We start from the raw sequence: 15,649 nt of genomic DNA, 5'->3' as shown, positions 1-15,649 counted from the left end.
GCTTTCTCTAGGGTATATCTCAATGAATTTGTTTTTAAGTATTGTTTTAAATTTTAAATAAGAACATATATGCTTCCTGTAAGGAAAAAATTTTTAAAGGCGAACTGGGTAAGTGAGGATATTTAAATCATCTGGAATTCCATAATTATCCAGAGACATTTTAGTCTATTTTCCTTCTAACTGTTCAATTAGTTCAAAAGTAAATTAATGAAAAGCTGATAAAAAGATTAAAATAGTAAATGGGGGTCAGGGTGCAGAATTTGGTGATGAAGAGGACAAATGCTGAACTGGTCCATTCAAATACAGACAATTAGGGAGAAGTGGACCTTGTAAAGAGAATGAGCTTGGGTTGCCAAGCATTTCTCTTTCACTTTTGCACAATTCATTCAGTAAGTATTTATTGAGGATCATTAATCCGTAGCCCTTATACAATGAGTTCTCTAGCCAACATGACAGTGAATAGACAGCTGTCATGAAGGCCTTCTGGAAGCAGAGTTGATCTCCCTGACTAGTAAACTGGGGATTTCCATGACACCAAGTTCATGGTTACCTCTACAGGAAGCAGGAACCTAGAGGGTGATGCTTCTGAAAATACTGTAAAATGTACTGATGTGATTTATGTCAGGGGTAAAAAGGTCCATGCTTGGAATCCCAGTACTCTGGAGGCTGAGGCAAAGGATTGCAAGTTTGAGGCCAGCCTCAGCAACCCTATCTCAAAATTAAAAATAAAAAGGGTTGGGGATGAAGCTCAGGTGTTAAGGACCCCAAATTCAGTCCTAGAATCACAGCAGCAACTATATCAACTTCTTGCATCAGAGAATTCTTCAGAGAATTCTCAGTCTCTCTGCAACTGTTCACGTTCAGACTTTCTGTTTGGTTTTCATTAGTGACAGTTTAAGCATCTGTTTTCCTTACTTGTTACCATGAGGGCTCAGCAAAGGTAGAACTTTAGGAATTATTCTTTCTTAAAGTACATATTGTCCAGTGCCCAATCTGCTGCCAGCGAACTCATGATGGGGGTGCACTCAACAAATTCCTTTTGGAACGGAGGGATCAATTCCAGGTTGAGTGCTCCCAGACAAAGCCTCTTGCTCTGCCCTAAAGTCATTGTTATGTTGTCCTTTTGTACATCGCTTTGGCTAAAGCAGCCTAGGGTTTTGCTGTTGGAAAATTTAAATGAATGATGACTATGGGCTTGAACAAAATATGAGTCTTAAAAGTGGTTGGCACGGCCAACATCCATAACTTTTATTTAGTCTATAGTGAGCTTTATGATGCAGTTTAAAGATAAAAGGCCAAAGGGCTTAGAGGTCTGGGGTTCATTCATTTAGTAAGTAAGTACTGGAGTGCTAATTTCTAGGCCAGGTCTCTAAGATCAAAACAAAGGTGAAATCAAACATAGATCTTAGAGTCCATAGAGCAACAGATATTAAACAGCAGTAACAGAATGAATGTGTAATTAATTATACAATGATGTACATATATAATGGTGACAAATTCCAGGAAGAAAAGGATCCTGGGAGGTACACACAACTGGGGAACCTGACCCATGCTAGGTGTCAGGGAAGGCCTCCTAGGGAACAGGACATCTGAGCTGGGATTGGTTATTTAATTGGTATTCTCATCAGTCAAATTCCGATAGTTCTTTCCCTTTTAACTCACAGAAACACAAGAAGAGTGATCACGTAATCACATATAAGAATGAACTTTGAAAACTGCTCAACAAGTTCCTAAAAGTGAGTATGCTGCTCTATGACCAGAGGCAGGTGTTCTCTGGCTTCTGTGTCTGTCCTCAGGCCAGGCATTACTCAGACACTTAGACCTTTAACCACTCCCTTCATGCCATCAGGCAGCTGGGGTCAGAGGCACCTGGGGTTGGCCCTGGCTCTGCCACTTGCCTCTCCTGTGAGTTTAAATTACTTAACTGGGAATGCTCACTTTTCTTACTTGTGAAATGGGACAATAGACCAGCTCTTGGCTTACAGCTTGTAAAATGCTTAACGTAGTTTTTAGCATATCGTTATTCCTAAATAAGTTTTAGCTGTTATTATTGTAATTGTTATCATTGCTAATTAATAACTCTTGCCAATTATTTCTTGGTAATAACTTTGGTCCTTCACTTCCATTCCCACTGCCACAGCTTAGTAGACAATAGGCTCTTGCCGTAGCCTTTTAACCCGTGTCCTCTCCTTGCCCTCATTTCCCTAATTCATCCTATTTACTTCCAGAGTGTCCTTCCAAAAAATAGTAATGTTCTACTGATACTACCTCTTTTCTTTAATATCATTGGAAAAAATATCTGCAGCTCATATAAAAATAAAAATATAAATAATATAAATAAATATATTAAATATATATATATATGTAAAATATAAATAATATAAAAATAAAAAAATAAAAAGTTAAGCCTCCTAATATGAAAGAAGACCCTAGAAAATTGATGAGAAAAAAGATCTACTAATGAACAGAAAAAATGGAAATACAAACTCCCAAAAGAAAAACAAAAGGCTACTAGACATGAAAAGATAAACAGCCTCATTTAGCATAAGAGAAATGCAAATCAAAATTGCATTTAAATTCAGATTTTACTGATAAAGTTGATGAAAATTCAGAAATTTAATAACACCTTTTAGTTAGGTTGTGGGGCAATAGGTATTTTTTTTACATTGCTATGGCATGTAAATTGGTCTGATCCCTGTGGGAGATAACTTGAGATAACTTGGTATTATCTATCAAAATTGATAGCACTGCTTACCTGTAGTGGGAACTTACACACACAGGTGGCCTTCTGGATTTTATGTCCATGGATTCAACCGGTTGCAGATCCAAAAAAAAAAAGATTCTTAAATGTGTCCATACTGTACATGTACAGACTTTTTTGTCCTTATTCCCTAAACAATACTCTTTAATAAGTATGTACATTGTATTAAATATTACAAGTAATCTAGAGATAAATTATATGGAAGGATGTTTATGAGCTTTATGTTGTATGTATCATTTTATCTAAGAGACTTGAGCATCTGTGGATTTGGGTATCTATGAGGAATCCTGGAACCATCCCTCTATGGATTCCAAGGGACAACTTTGTGTGTGTGCGCTCATGTGTGTAGTTTTAATTTGTGAATCATGTGAATACTATATTAAATTATAATTATATTAATTAATTATATTAAAATTACTCTATTTGCTATTCCATTAGTGAATTTTGTGCTAGGCACAGAGGATACAAATATGAATGTGGTGGTATGGTGGAAGGACCCACTAAACTTGAAGTTAAAATATCTGAGTCAAATTCTGATTCTGCTTAAGCTGGGCGCAGTGGTGCATGCCTGTAATTCCAGAAGCTCAGGAGGCTGAGGCCAGAGGATCACAAGTTCAAAGCCAGCCTCAGCAAAAGTGAGGTGCTAAGCATCTCAGTGAGACCCTGTCTCTAAATAAAATACAGAAAGGGGCTGGGGATGTGGCTCAGTGGTTGAGTGTCCTTGAGTTCAGTCCCCAGTAGCAAAAATAAATAAATAAATAAAAATAAAAAGATTCTGCTTCTCACTACCTAAGCATTTCAACACACAGTGGTTATGTAACATTTATTGAATGATATATGGTTGAAGTTACTCAACTATTCTGTGTGTTTCCTCCCATACAAAATGAGATAGAGATACCACCTGTTTCACAGAAACATTGTGAAGATGCACAAAATGTGCCATCAATTCTAGTGACTTTTTATGAAACCTACCATGTGCTCAACATTTTCACATTATTTCCTTGACTCCTCACAGGAAACCTACTAGGCAGGTATATATTCACTTACTCATGAAAAAATGAAGGGATTGAGAGGAGAAATTATTTGCCCAAGCTCACTTGGGGTGTGAATTGCTTTTTAGTCTTTCTTTATAGCCTCTTCCTGCTGAGGCCACATGAAGTAGAAACTTGACATACAGCAGATGCTCAGGGAACTTTGATGACAAGAAAAACCAATTGAGTTTTACCACTGTTCTCTGTGTCCTGAAGAGTAGCAGAAAACTCAATAATTCTATTTCTTTTGTTTTAATTGAGTAATTATGTATTGAGGGTCTGAATAAGTGATATTTTAGGTAATTTCAAATAACCTGTCTTTGAGCTCACTGAATTTTTTTCCTCTTTTGAGCCTGGTGTTAAAACCCTTTATGAAAATTTTTAAGTTCATTGTGTTCTTTAGCACCAGAATTGTTTAGTTCTTTTTAAAGATTTCTATCTCCTTGTTGAACTTCTAATTTTGTTCATGTATTGTTTTTCTGGTTTTATTTAGTTGGCTATTTAAATGAAACTTGTAGCTTACCAAGCTTCTTTAAGATTATTTTTAATTTTGTCAGGAAGTCCTTATATCTCCATTTCTATAGAGTCAATTACTAGAGGTCAGTTTCTTTGTTCCTTTGGTGATATCATGTTTCCCAGATCATGATTCTTATGGCCATTCATTGGTGTGTGCACATTTGAAAAAGTAAGCACTTATGCCAATCTTTACAAACAGGTTTCATCAGAGAAAGCCTTCACCAGTCAGCTCATCAGAGATTCTGGGCACACTATACAGGGTGGTCCATGGGCAGATGGGCCTCAAATGTAGGTCTATAGCAGTGGACATGGAACCTGTATCTGAATAGGGTAGTTTGAAGCCTAGGCCTACAGGTCTTGAGCTGAGTCTAAAGTGGGTGACCAAGCATCGGAATAGGGTTGGCAACTGGATCCACAGGTGCCTAACCAGCACTGGGATGAATCAGAAGCCTGGGTTTGCAGGTGCTGACTTGGAGTATAGGGCTATGGGAGCCTGTCAGTCACTGGGTTTTATTGTGGGGCTGCTGTTGGGGTCCAAGGCAAACCTGGTGCTCACTTCACTCCCCTTGTCCTATGCAAAAGCTATCTGAGCTGTACTGCTATACAGGACAAGTAATATGGGGAATGTGAAACTGTCCTTCCTAACTTCAATGTATCTTATTTATGGACTGTAACCAGGTGCTATAATCTCTCAGCTGGTTTCCTTAGTTATTTTAAAAGTATTTTCATGCATTGATAATGGTTCAAATTATCAAGTTTTGTGTAGTAACAAGAACTGAACCATCCTATTTCACCACCTAATTTCTTATCTTGGTGCTGCACAGGGCTGTCAGACATCTGAGATTCTGATGGAGGCAGGTTCTCATTCAGGTGAAGGCATCTCAAACCTCCTCATGCAGACTGTCCACCTGCCACTAATTTCTCTCCTTAGGAGATTGAAAAACAACTGCTTTCAAGTCATTCTGGGGTTACTCTGCTCAAAGTCTACAGCTAGCCATCTTGCATGTGTCCAAAGAGAGCACCAGTGATCCTTCAATCCTTCAATCCTTAGACTAGAAACATACCAACTAGTCTAAGTGACATTCATTGCATTGGACACTTTTTGAAAATCCAATAAAAGTCAAAGATTTATGTTTCTAATAATATGGGGAGGATAAAGATTAACCCTCAGAGTTACTCATGAGGAAAATGTAGGCACTCATTCTTAAGGATGCTGCACTTGGAATCTTGTAGACTTTCTAACAACTCGTTCTTAAAGGGATGAAAATGATATCAAATAGACCCCAAATGGTATAATTTTAAAATATTTTTATTGGTGTAAAACATACATGCAGAGTCAAGTACAAATAAATTACATTTTATAATCTGAGGGATATAAATTATTATTGTGGTGACACTCATGTAACTAGCACCCAGATAAAGATATTAAGATAGAATATTACCAGCACCCAGAAGCCCCTCCCTTTCCATTAGTACCACCTTTCAAGATAACCTCCATATTCACTTCTAATATTGAATATATTTTGACTGTTTTTGAAGTTTACATAAATGGAGTTATTTGCTGTGTACCCATTTGTGTCCACCTTCCTTGACTCATTATCATATTTTAGAGATTCTTTGTCTTTTTGAGTATAGAATTAGCTCATTAATTCTTATTTTACTGTGTAATAATCCACACATTTTATCTATCTTCTGTTGATGGATATTTGATTTGTCTTTTCTTTGGCTATTTATAAAGAGAGATGCTATAAACAATTTGGACATCTTTTGGTGAATGTGTCCATGTGTAACTATATATAAAAGTAAGGGAGTATGGGCTGGCGTTGTGGATCAGTGGTAGAGCACTTGCCTAGCATATGTGAGGCCCTGAGTTCGATTCTCCGCACCACATTTAAATAAATGAATAAATAAAGGTCCATCAACATCTAAAAAAATATTTAAAAAAAACTAGGGGTGGAATTGCTGTATCACAGGATATGAGTTAATTTAACTTTAGTAGTTGCTGTTAAGTGGGTTTCTAAGGTAGTCATAAGAATTTCACTTTGGGCTAGGGATGTAGCTCAATGGTAGAGCATCCGACTACCACGTGCAAGGTCCTAGGTTTAATCCCTAGTATAGTAAGTGGGAAAAAGTTTACTTTGGAAGAAATATTATCAAACCCTTTGTTTTAGTCAGCTTTTTCATTTCTGTGACTAAGGATCTGACCAGCACAATTGTAGGAAAGGAAAAGTTTATTTAAGGGCTCATGGTTTCAGAGGTCTTAGTCCAGAGAAGGCCGGCTCCATGCCTTCAGGTTCGAGGTGAGGCTGAACATCATGGCGGGAGAGGTGGCAGAGGAAAGCAGCTCACATCCGTGGTGATCGAGAAGCAGAGATAGAGACTCCACTCTCCAGATACAAATATATACACCAAAACCACGCCCCAATTCCCACTTCCTCCAGCCACAGCCTACCACTTTATCAACCCCATCATTAACTCACTGATTAGGCTAAGGCTATAACCCAATCATTTCTCCTCCAACCTTATTGCATTCTCTCACTTGTGAGCTTTCAGGGGACACCAAATCTCAACCATAATACCTTTTAATTTTAACTATTCTGGTAGTGGGTGTGAAATGAGGTAAAATAGAAATTTTAACTTGCATTTCTGGGATGATTAATAAATTGAGGATCTTTTCATATGCTTATTGTTTTTTGTTTTTTGAGAAATATCTGCTCATCCTATCTTGAGAAATGCCTATTGAAATATTTTGCCTATTTTACATTGGATTTTTTTTTTTGCCTTATTCTTGCTAATTGTGGGTGTTCTTTATACATTGTGTACAAGTTATTTGGGGGGGGTGTGTTACAATTATATTTTCTCGCTTTGCGGTTCGCCTTTTCATAAATTATGTCTTTCATGTATAAGAGTTCTTGATTTTATCCAAAGGGCAGTTTTTTCATTTATAGTAGTGTTATTTATGTTTAATAAGTTTTAATCTACCCCAAGGTCACAAAGATATTTTTGTATATTTTCTTTGATGATGTTACTGTTGCCAGGTGTGGTGACACAAGTTTGTAATCCCAGTGGCTTAGGAGGCTGAGCCAGGTAGATCTGGAGTCCAAAGCCAGCCTCAGAAATTTAGAGAGGCCCTAAGCAACTCAGTGAAACCCTGTCTCTAAATCAAATACAAAAAAGGGCTGAGTTTTTAATGTGTAAGAATTTTATACTTTGAAACAACAAGATTATTGAAAGTTGTGGTTTTTGAAAATTTTTTCTAGCTTGGGAAATGTGGTCTTAAAATGTGATATGAACAAATACTCCTTGAAAATGGCAAAGACAAACATTCTTTTCCTCAGGTTTATAAATCTAGAGAGGCAGAAAAAGTGTTAGGACAGTAACACTGGTTCTGGAATATTATCCAGGCCAACAGTGACAAAGTTATGGTGATGATCTCTGAACAGAGAGACACTAGCATTGAACAGGCTTAGGGCATAAAAGCATGGTCCATTTGGGAGCTATCATGATAGCTCTAGGAGCTGAGTGCTCCTGATCAATTCATGGTGGACTGTGCTCAACAACATTGAGATGTCATTGGAGGTGTGTATGTTGTTGCAATCCTTCTTTGCACCTTATTTTAAAGGATATGTAAAACATTTCTTTGATGCCTTTTTAAATTTTTAAACTGGAAAGGAAGGATGGAGCAGGGCATTATTAGATTACTTATGCTTCAGTGTTACAAATTCAATTTCTAGACTGACAAATTGGTGGTATGAGTTCTTTTTGTTTTGTGTATATGTGTGTTTGTGTGGGTCTTTTGTTTTTGTAGCTGTTCAATGAAAATAAGAAGGTGGGCTGGGGTTGTAGCTCAGTGGTACAGCCCTTGCCTGCACCACATAAAAATAATAAATAAAAATAGAGATATTGTGTCCATCTACAACTAAAAAAAAAAAAATTAAAAAAGAAAAAGAAAAAGAAAATCAGAAGGTACAACCTAAGTTTTTACATAGTCTGACTAGCCAAAAAGAGTATTCCACTTCAAGGTCTGGAAGTAGGGTTTATAAAGCTTTTTCTCAGACATTCACCTATAAAAAAAAAAAAAAAAAAAAACCAACAAAAACTGTCACATGGAATGAAAGAGATTGGTTAGAAAGTTTTATAGACTTTTTGGTGCTGAACTATGACATGAGCCTTATAGATTGTAAAATAGAGATAGTAATGTACAGAACTAAACTTCATTTACCATTAAATTCTGTGAAGTTTCAGTTATCAAAAATAAACAAATATGAAATGTAATGTTTCAGATTGCAAGCTAATATGTAATATATTGTTTATAAGATACTCTTGTCTAATATTAACTAGTGGTATTTTGATTTGTACAGTCATAATTTGTTAAAATGACTTCATTTTTACATCCACTGATGTAGATTAATGATGTAAGCTCAGATTTAAAGAATGTGGGGAAATGGTGCATGTAATACTTTTCCAAGAATTGGGAGTTCAGTATGTCAAAAAGAGTAATTTAATGTTTGATTGCCAAGAAATGGGTTTTCTCAAAGTCCATTGCCAGCAATGGACAAACCTGATAACACTGGCCACTGGCACAAGAGCATTACCATACACCTTATTAATGGTAAAGTGAATAACTTTGAAATAAAGTTTTAAAGAAGCATTTAAAAAAAAGGGGGGGTGCTGAGGATGTGATTCAGTGGTTAAGCCCCCCTGGGATCAATCGTGTGTGTGTGTGTGTGTGTGTGTGTGTGTGTGTGTATGAAAGTGTTACTGTTTTACCTTTTGCACTTAGATATAAAAGCCACCTGAAATTGATTTGGGGACATTCGGTGTGAGGTAGGCATCAAAATTCATGCCCCATATCTGAACATTCATTTGACCCAGCATCATTTACCAGAAATACAGACTGTACTGTTCCCAAATGCACCAAAGCAACACCTCCAACATAAATCTAAATGACCATGGAGTGTAGATCTGTTTCTGGACCTGGCCTATGGTCATTTTTTCTATCCTTGCACTATTTCTATGGTTTTAGAATAGGTCTTGATATCAAACAGTATGAGTCATTCAGTGGGTTCCAATTTTTTATCCCCTAAAACAGCTAGTACTGAAGTACTGCCTTCACCTTCCACTTTGCTTTCAATATGTCCATGCAAGTGTGATTGATTGCCTGTTCCCATAGCTTGTTCATTGTGGTTTCCTTGTTCTTTGTCCTATCAAAGCCCTTTAATTGAAAGCCAGCCAGGTGTTTGCAGACAAGCGAAGGAGATGTGCTGGGTAATTAAATTATTCGCGAAGGGGGAGGAGGGAATTAGATGAGGTTGTCCTCTTCAGAAGGATTCAATAAGGAAGCAGTCGGTCTACGCTTGGGGACTGGCTTGTCCAGGAGATTGGAAGTCAAACTCTAAAATCCGGGCAGAAGGAGGGCCAGGCTAGATCTCCGAATGTAAATGTCCCCAGGGTTCCACAAGGCCGTGCAAATCGGCTCGCCGGGGTGTGGCCGCGAAGCCGCAAATCACCAGTTGAGGGCCAGAGTGCGCCGCACACTCAGAGCGGTGCCTGCTGTTGCCGGGGCCGGAGCTACAGCCGTAGGCACCCGCGAGCGGCGCACGGGCTACTCCGCCGGCGCGCGGCGCAGACCATGAGCGGCCCCTGCTCCTGGAGTAACCGCGGTGCGGGGTCGACTGCGCAGCCCCTCTGAGCCCCAGCCCTAGAGCCGGGAGGTGAGTCTGCGCGATGCCCCCAGAGCCCTCAGGGGTGCAGATCTTCCCGGAGCTCCTGGGCTCCCCCTGGCCCCAAAGAGAACGAGCTAGGAAGTTTGTTGGGGAAAGTTGGACTTTGGAAAAAGTGGAGCCGGAGCTTGTTGTTTTTCCCCAGCAGAGTTGGCGTTGGGGGTAGGGGGTGGCTGAAGTGGGGATCCGGGACCTCCGAACGCGTTGAGCTCCCGACACGCTGCCGTAGCCCGCGGCGGGAAGAGCTCAGCCAAGTGCGCCAAGCATCTCTGCTCCGTTGCTTCTGTGCCGCTTCTTCCCTGGAGCTGGCCTTGCCGGACCCTCTCCCGCTCTGCCCAAGGCCGGCTGGGGTGAGGGAGATGCGAGGGCCCAGAGAGCTCTGCGGGAAGTCCAAGGTTTGGAGGAGGCAAGTTTCCCCACTAATCTCTTGGAAAGTTTGCAAAGGAAGCTGAAGAGCCTGCACTGTAACTGACAACATCTCCCTCCCTCTCTCTTTGTTGAGAAAGAATGAATAGTTGGTTGTGTCGCGCCCTCCGCGTTGGGGAGGGGAAAGCACAGGGAAGCGGGACGATGAGCACTTGAGAGAGCTTCCCATCGCAGCCCATCTTTCAATTACCCACCTAAGCTGCTACCTCTCAAAAACAATGGATCAGCTGTAGACCCTGGTTGGGGGCAGTGGAGAGGGCGCCAAAGCCGCTGGCGAGACGCGTGTTCTGCGGGACCTTGGTGATTGGGGAATGGAGGCGGGCGAAGAACTCCTGATTTGGTGTTAATTTGCTTGAAGCAAGGTGCAGGGGGAAAACCCGTTTGTCCAACCCCTTGTGTGCATTTGCTTAAAGCCATTAGCTGAAATGGAAAGTAGAACTGTGCCTTCAGAGATTCTTTTAAACATTGACTCTTATCTTCCAAGGCTACACAGACCTCCACACGGAAAATACATCGGTGGTGGGAAGGTCAATTTAATCTCCCTGGGAGTTGCCAGGAACTGAGAAGAGATCTAAGTGGAAGGGGAAGACTTAGATGCTGGGGGCGGGGCGGGGCGGGGCAGATCTCCGGGCCCAAGTGCAAAGAGGCTGCCCAGTCACTCAAAGGAAAACCTACGGGGCAAAGCGGTTTTGCTCGGCTGTGCTGCTCGGCTGTGCCAGGGGCCCTACGTAAAAACCTTGCCCTGCCAAGCACTCACTCACCGCCCAACTCCAATTTTCTCTAAACTGCTGCTCGGTAACCTCACATTTCCAGGGTGACTAACAGAGATCTCAATCTTCTCTTCATATATATAGAAAGAACTGCTTGTCAAAGGGTGCTAATCTTAAGGACCTTATCATGTAAATACTGTGCTGTGTTACTTGAAATACAATCCATGGAAGAAATATTCATACTTTAATCATTTGGCTAGACTTAATAAGTTTACTTCAAATATAAAGGATACTCTTAATTCCTAAATCTAAGCAAATTTCATTCTAAGTGGATGAAGCCAATTTTATTTGTGGGGTTGTTCCATCCCCTCTCCTTGTTTGAATCTGCAGAAAAGAATTTAAAAACTACGGATCCAATTATGAACTCTCTGTCATAATCATAGTGGGGCAGCTGAGGTGGTGACATTTCCACAGTTTAAAATACGATAGAAAGTCCCTAAAGTCTCCATCAGGTACCTATCTATGAATTTAACTTGAAAATAGCCAATTCAGAATTGAGACAAAAAACCAAACAAGTGGGCTGCTTATCTCTGCAAGATCATGGGTTTCTTTGAGACATCATTATAAAGCAAGTGAGTTGGGGCCTGTTAAGCATTTCAGAGCAGATCCGCTAAGGCCAGGAAGGAAGAATGTGCTTTAGTGTTTGTCAGTCTATCCTTGTCCTTAACTAATACTTTCATATCAGAGTCTTTGACCTTTGAATATTTCAAATATATTCAAGATGTACACTGAACTAAGTGGGGACACTGGGTGTGTTTATGTGCCCAGTAGAAAGAGGTCAAGTCAGAAGGCCAGAGTCTGTCCCAGGCTTCTTTCAAAGCCTGGATATGACTTACTTGGTGTGCCTTTTTGGGTGTCCATGTTCACGCCTTGGTGTGTTTAATTTGTTGTTCTAGGTTTAAGCATCTCCCTGCTCACCCTTCTCAGCCTTGGGGATTCATTTGCAAATGTCCATCACAGTAGGGGTACAGTGAACTAGCAAAACAGAAATGGCTCTGCCCTGGCCCAAAGGAGACCTGCTATTTATTTTTTAAAATATTTTTTATGTATTTTTTTAGTTGTGGATGAACACACAGTATCTTTATTTATTTTTATGTGGTGCTGGGGATCAAACTCAGTGCCTCACACATGTAAGGCAAGCGCTTCACCACTGAGCTACAGCCTCAGCCCCCAAGACCTGCTATTTATTGAGTGCTTGTTATACGTCAAGGGCTTCACGTGCATAATCACATGTGATTTTCACAACAATCCCATGAGATAGGTATTATTAACTCATTTTACAAATGAGAAACTATCAGACACTTTGAATGATTTGTCCCAGGCCATACAGCTGGTAAGATGGAGGCAGAGTAGAAGCTTGAACCTGTAAATATCTGGCTCCAAAACCTAGATTCTAACTCATACCACGTTAACTTTTAAAGGTCAAATAGTACATAGGAAGTAGATAGTGACTAAGGACAGCAAGACAGAAACATCTCTAAGGAGAGGAAAACATGGAAGCCATAGCCTGGAGCCTCCACCATATTGTTCTAGCCATTTCTTCCTATTTCAAGGCCTGTGTATTTGCTGGCTACCTGGAACTTCTTTTCATGACAGGTTTCTTCTCTTTTTTTAGTTCTCATGTTATTGTTACTCTTCAGAAAGGCCTTCCCAGATCACTCTAATGTAAAGTAACCCTTCACCCTAACCATTGTCTTCTATCATGTCATCTTGTTATATATTCTTCAGAGCACTTATAACTTGGATATTACTTTAAAAAAATATTTAAAATATTGGTTTACTTTTCTTATCTGTTTTGCTTGTACTCCCCCATCACGATATAGGCTACCCCAGAGCAGGATGCTATCTAATATATCCTCAGCCATGGTACACTGTGAAGCCTCAGAGAAAATATGTCCAATAAATATTTATTTCCCTTATCTGGAAAAATGAACTGAGAACTACCAACATTTATGGTCATTATGTATTGTCTGCTTCCTCTGTATAGTATTGACTTGGTGAAGTTGGACTATATCTATCTGTTTTGACACTGTCCCCAACACCTAGCAGAATGAGTTGCATAGAAGGCCCTCCATAAACATGTATGTCGAATGAATGGTTCTTCTGTTGATTCTGTTACCCAGGTAAATGATTCTGAGTGTAAGTTGCTCTGTACCAAAGAGACTCCCGGATCCAGTGGCTCTCCATCCTGATTCTACACTGGACAATACCAAGGAGCTTTAAAAAGACTGATACCAGCATCCTACCCACAGAGATTCTGATTTAATGAAATCCGCTCTGGGTTGTGGCTTGGGTGTTGAGATTTTAAGTTTCCCACAGGATTCTTATGCACAGCCAGGTTGAGAACTACCATTTTGTTTTCAGGACTCATTCCTTGTTATGATCTTAATAGGCTCGAAGCAGCCGTGGTGAGAGAGAGAGAGAGAGAAAGGATATAATTCATGGATATTGTATGGTTCCTGATAGTTTAAGAGGTACTTTCATGTCTGTTATCACAGCTGATAATGATAAGATCAAGTATCTAATTTCTTGTTATTTCCTTTTCTGTTGATAATTCTTAAAAATCTACGTCTGCCCTCACTCCTAACTGCACATACCAGTATTTCGCCTCCTCTATACTGAACCGTACCCTGGCATTTGACACACAACAGTTCCAGTGGTGAGCTGCATATCGCCCCCTGCAGGAGTCCCCTTCTGAAACCAGTTAGCATGTTGTACCTTTTCCCATGATTGTGGCCTGCTTCCTCCTAGCCAGAAGCTTCATGCTCCTGATATCTCTTCACTGTGTCCTTCCTTTCCCTTTCGCAGGTCACTACCCCAGGTCAGAGTTCTTCATCAGTCCTTGATGGGTTACTGCCATTCACAGGAGCAGCCTCCCTAGAACTCTTACCTCTCCCCACCAAAATTACCGGTTACTTACTTGAGTACAGACTAGAATCTGTCCCTTCTAGGTCTTCCCTAAGACTTAGTCAAGTCCAGACACTTTAGCAGAAACTTCCAGACTTCATGGTCTTCTCCTCAGCTATCTATCTTCCAGGAAATGCTGCTTTACTTCTCAACTCAAGCCACACCACATGACTTGCAGTGTGCTGGGCCTGTGGGGTCACTTTCCATGCCTTCCCTACAAATTTCAACCCTTCAAAATGCTTAGTCTCTATGGTTGCCCTCTCTGAGATCCTCCTGGAGTCTTTTTGTGAAAATTATTTGTTGTTAACCCTTCTAGTGGGAGGGTTGCTGTTTATGAGTTCTGTTTTCTCATAGAAGTTCATAGTCATAGGGTTGGAACTTAGGCGTCTTTGTTTCTTTGAGTGTCTTATATGGAATAGGTACTTAAATGTTTGTTGAATTAAAGGTAGGAAAGGAGGGTGTTAACAACCTTTGTCATCAGAGAATAAATTTAAAGTGTGCATAACTTGCAGAAGGGCACTTTTAGAGCATTTTAGCTCCATCTTGAAATCTAGATCAGTTTTGATTGTGCAGAGAGGAAACAGGCTGCCCTTAGAGGCTCTGGGGCCGGGATAACTTTTGCCCTCCATACTGTCTTAGAAATAGACCTAATCGACAACATGGCCCTTTGCACATAAAGAGGTTTTGTAGGGTGCTATTGACATCTTCCCCAGGTTCTTTGAAATGATCCAGACCCATGAAATAGGAAGGTGCTGATAACTTGAGCAGTCAAGAGTTCATGGCTGGGGTGGGGGCGGAGATCCTTAGTTGGTTTACATCGATGGTGGTCAGGGGCTGGGAAATTTGGTTTCTTTTTTTAATAACAATGATTAACGTTAAGCAAATGCTGACAGTGTGCCAGGTACTAGCCAGAGCTGGGAGGGGCCCTCATGACACTCCTCCCTATTGTTCTGTGCTCACTGTGAGCCAGGCCTTCTGTGTGGTCCCAGTTGAACATGGAACAGACAAGCTTCAGAAATATTAGATGTGGCAAAAAATGGATAGGATTAGGATTATATTCCTTAACTAAAGAGTCCTTCCACCCAGCCCTAGCACTTGTGAATTTCTCTCTGTTTCATGCAGAAGCAGTGGATCATGTGTGGTTTCTCCTCCTCCTCCTCCTTCCTCTTCTTCTTCCTCCTCTTCTTCTTCTTGTTCTCCTCCTCTTCCTCCTCCTCCTGGTTTTTGCAAAGGGCTGTTCTCACCAGCCATGGGTGCTGGCAGCACATTAGCTCAGCTGCCCTGCTGTGTGGTTTGCAGACCAGAGTCTCATAACTAGTGCAAGACAGTCTCTGGAGCCTTCTATCTCCAGAGGATAGCCCTATTTTTTGTTGAGGCTCCTCTTTATTTTCCTCTGTATGTTGGCCTTAAATTGTCTTATATGATTTGGCTTAGGTCAAAACCATAGTTTGTTTGAGGGGAGATTAGGAACATGGATTTTGCTCAAGGTGAATGTTTCTACAAGTGGCCTCAGCT

At 40.5% G+C, this 15,649-nt stretch overlaps 1 protein-coding gene across 1 annotated transcript in view; it reads left to right on the top strand.

Annotated features, from left to right (window-relative positions):
* The first annotated feature begins 9,830 nt into the window (after positions 1-9,830).
* Bcar3 (BCAR3 adaptor protein, NSP family member) overlaps positions 9,831-15,649 on the top strand; it is a 114,123-nt gene continuing 108,304 nt past the window's right edge. Inside the window, exon 1 of the mRNA XM_076863485.1 lies at positions 9,831-10,022. The gene's annotated coding sequence lies outside the window, so the exon portion shown is untranslated. The remainder of the gene's footprint in view (positions 10,023-15,649) is intronic.

This window comes from Callospermophilus lateralis, chromosome 7, assembly GCF_048772815.1.
Source record: "Callospermophilus lateralis isolate mCalLat2 chromosome 7, mCalLat2.hap1, whole genome shotgun sequence".
Taxonomy (NCBI): domain Eukaryota; kingdom Metazoa; phylum Chordata; class Mammalia; order Rodentia; family Sciuridae; genus Callospermophilus; species Callospermophilus lateralis.
Note: the sequence above shows the minus strand (reverse complement) of the source record. Positions and strands in the feature narration are given on the sequence as shown.